Source organism: Gorilla gorilla, chromosome 8 (assembly GCF_029281585.2).
Source record: "Gorilla gorilla gorilla isolate KB3781 chromosome 8, NHGRI_mGorGor1-v2.1_pri, whole genome shotgun sequence".
In the NCBI taxonomy this organism is placed as follows: domain Eukaryota; kingdom Metazoa; phylum Chordata; class Mammalia; order Primates; family Hominidae; genus Gorilla; species Gorilla gorilla.
Genome location: NC_073232.2, coordinates 71,095,443 through 71,099,329, shown reverse-complemented (window position 1 = coordinate 71,099,329; position 3,887 = coordinate 71,095,443). Strand labels below are relative to the sequence as shown.

Sequence of the window (3,887 nt, the reverse complement as noted above, 5' to 3'; positions counted from 1 at the left end):
CCTGGCATTTAAGCACTTTTATACCAGGTGCCCGTCCACATCTCCTTCATTTTCTTCTTCTGTGAATCACTGTATGCACACTGGGCTGTTATTAGGGTTACCAGGTATGTTCCTGCCTCCACATGTCCAGTGTCTCTGCCTAAAATACCTGCCCCCCATCCACCCTGCCACATTTTCCTGTCCCCCTCCAGCTTCTCTGTGCATCCTTATCTTACCCACTCTGCCAAGTCCACCTGCCATGGGAAGCCTTTTCTGACCTCTCTTAGTGGTACAAGCCCATTCCTTGCCTGCTCTTGGAATAGTTTATTAGTTCTTTCTCATGCCTTTCAATCTCAAATTCTGCTCCTATGTATCTACGTAGTATATGCCCTGCTAAAATATTGGCTACAGAGACGCAGGGTGGCAGGGTGGCTGTATGCACAGGCTTCGGACCCTGGCTGAGCTGGTTTCATGTCTCACTTCTGCTGCTTGCTAGCTGTGTGCACCATCACGGTCAACTCAGCCTCCCAGGTTTTGGTTTCCTCATCTGTAGAGTGAGAGAAATTCATGCTGCCTGTGATGGTTTTAAGACACATCTGCAAATTCTTTGATACTCCTTCCCCCAAATGAGGGCTGGCCTTTGAGACTCACTGGTAACAAACGGAATTCCATGGAAGTGACACTTTGTGGTTCTGAGGTGAAGTCATAAGAGGCTACACAGCTTCTGCTAGACCCTCTTGGGATGTTCTTGCTTGGAGCCAAGCAGCCACCTGGAGACCCCACACAGCCTTTCCAGCTGACAGCCCCAGCTGAGGTGCCAGCAGATGGCCCATCCACAGTGAGTGGGTGAGCCTGGAGAGAACTCCTGCCCTCATTGCCCTCTGACCACAGCTGAGGGAGAGCCCGGCAGAGCCTACTCTACCCCAGGACCACGAGGGTATATGATGAAATGACTGTTAGAGTGATTTGTTCTACAATAGATTCCTGAGACACTACTCTACATGCTTATTTCAAAGGTTAAATGAGACCATGAAAGAATTTATTGTACTACCTGGCACACAGGGAGTAGAGGGAGGACATTGTCGCCCATGTGTTCAGCCGCCCAACAACCTAATCCACAAAATGTTAGGTTTTGCCTCTAGGCCCTCTTCCAAGTTGCCTACTGTGTCATCCAGATATTCAGATTCCATGGCCTGTGCCACAGGTTTCTCCCAAAGCTCAGAGGCAGTAGTTCACCTTGACGACTTGGTCCTAAGGAGACGTAGGTGCCAATGGGCTCCTCCTAAGAGGATGTGTTCAGAGGCTGTGCAATTGTGCTGGGGCTCTTAGCACAGGTGTGCTCTTCCTCTCTGCTCTTCACCCAGCTCCCTAGACAATTACTGGGAACCCTTGCCCTCTGTATGGTCCTGGCTGTCAAAGGGCCACTGCAGTTTCATGGTGTGGAGGCTGAAAACAATGGTTCCACATTCCTTGACATTCCTCCCCTGGAGAGGTAGGCTATGTCCCCTCCCCCCGAATCTGGGCTCCACCAAAGAGCCTGGGGAAGTGACCTGGACAATTCAGCCTTCATCTCCTCTAATAATCTCTCTTGAGACTCTCTCCTGGGCCCCTATCGATTACTGTTTCTTAAACTGAACTAATAGGGTGTGTGTGGGTGTGTGTGTATGTGTGTGTGTGTGTGTGTGTACAGAGAGATCTACCTTAAGGAATCCACTCCCACAATTGTGGATACCAGCAAGTACAACATCTGCAAAACAGGCTGTCAGGCTGCAGATCTAGGAAACAGCTGGTGCTGCAACTTGAACCCAAACACAGTCGGGAGGCAGAATTCCCTCTTCCTCAGGGTACCTCAGTCTTTTTGCTATATGACCTTCGACTGACTGGGCGAGGCCCCCCCACATGATAAAGCATGATTGACTTTACTCTGAGTATACTGATTTAAATGCTCATATCATCTAAAAATGCCATCACAGTGACAGCTAGGCTGGTGTTTGACCAAATATTTGCTATGGCCTACCCAAGATGACACATAAAATATTCCATCACAGGCCCTCTCTTTTAGAATCCAGCCACCATGCTATGAGCCACCTAACCAGGCAAAAAGGTGAGGAGGAGGAACTGTGGTCAGCACTCCAACAGGACCCAGCCTCCCAGCTGTCAAGCCCAGGCACTGAGTGACAGCACCTGCAGAAGGCCCTGCTCAGCCCCAGCCCTCAGCATCACACCTGACCACTCAAGTCTTTTCAGCTGAGGCCTTAGAGACTGAGGAGGGGAGGCCACCCCCTTCCATCCTGTTCAGACTCATGACCCACTGAATTCACAAGCACAATGAAATGGGGGTGTGTTTATGGCACTACATGTTGGGATGGTTCGATACACAGTAATACATAACCGGAATACTAAATCTTTAGCAGAAAAATTCTCATGTAGCCCTCACATGTAGTCAAAGGAGAATTTTACAGGCATGGCTGAAAGCCGCAGCTCCCCAAACAGTCCTCATTAAACCAAATTATATGACCTCTCGCTTCTTCCCATCTCATCTTTCTTTGTTTTTCTTTCCCAGAAATGAAGCCTTCTCTGAACCAGTCCCAAGAAGTCTCAACTTTAAAGCATTAACTCCCCAAATGAACTAGCTTTCATTTCATCTTCTCATATGTCATTGCATTCTCAACAAACCAGATCTATAGGATGGATCAGTCAAAGCTTACAAAGAAATCTAATTAGGTATGGAATATGAACTTTTTATTTGATAAATAACTTAGCTGGAGATACATTGAGAGTTACTCTACTAGAATAAAAGAAAGAAATGTCATAATTGCTGGAGTTCATGAGTGATTCTCTCTGTCCATGGGGCTGTCTTGTGAATGTTATGGGTTAGCCCTGGGCTGGCCTGCAGCCAGCTGCCATGGAGGGCACTGAGAACCCACACACAAATAGTGAAGTTGCTTTGCAGGGAAACACATTTGTTGAGGAAGGAGAGGGAGAAACAGAGCTGTTTGTTTCCTACTCTGCACTGCCCAGACTGGTATAAAAGAGGAAGGCTCACTTTTGTTGAGGGAAGGGAGGATAGGGCAGGACAACCTGGCTTTCTGGACACATCCTGAATGCAGAAGAACTCGTGGTTCACCTGCATCCTTCTCTGGGAACGAATGTTTGGGAAATGAGAACCTTGGCACACCTCTAACATGTAGAAACATCCACAGACTGAAAGGTGGGACACAGCAGGCAAAGGCAGGCTTGGTTTCCACATGGGGCATAAGCCAGTCTTGGTCCAGCTAAGAGAGGAAGGGATGATGATCAGGTGGGTAAATGAAGGGGGATCCTGATTCCACCTCTCTCCTGGGGAGATCTCAGAGCCCCGTGTTCTCAGTCCAAACTCAATTCTATAAGAAAGCTGAAAAATCTGAACAGCACAGAAGAAAGCCATGGCAATGGTGAAATTAAGACAGGTCTTAAGGGAGTGAAGGGACAGAAAGCAGTGAGTCCGAGGCACGACCTGTCTGCCAGGTCTCTCATCTCCTGCTGATGCGGGGAGGAAGCCTGGCTGCTGAAAGGGCACTTGGGACATTCGCCAACTTGAGCCTCTTTTTTTTCTTTTTCTTTTTTTTTTTTTTTTTGAGACAGAGTCTTGCTCTATTGCCCAGGCTGGAGTGCAGCGGCATGATCTTGGCTCACTGCAACCTCAGCCTCCCGGGTTCAGGCAATTCTCCTGCCTCAGCCTCCTGAGTAGCTGGAGGCTTTTGAGCACACAAAGCTGGGAGGAGATCCTGGGTGACAGAACTAAGATCCAAAATTTACTTGACCAACCTAGAGAAATGGACAAAATTTTGCAAAATGAAAGTCCAAAGAGGAAATCTTTGGGCTTGAATGTGCCTCCCAAGCCCTACTGCAGAGGAAGACAGGTAAGC

The 3,887-nt window shown here is 48.3% G+C and overlaps 1 long non-coding RNA gene across 1 annotated transcript; it reads left to right on the top strand.

Annotated features, from left to right (window-relative positions):
* The first annotated feature begins 711 nt into the window (after nt 1–711).
* Nucleotides 712–2,794, top strand: LOC129524839 (uncharacterized). The gene is made up of 2 exons (XR_008668759.1): nt 712–916; nt 2,543–2,794. It is a non-coding gene; the product is annotated as an uncharacterized lncRNA (long non-coding RNA).
* The last annotated feature ends 1,093 nt before the right edge of the window (nt 2,795–3,887 follow it).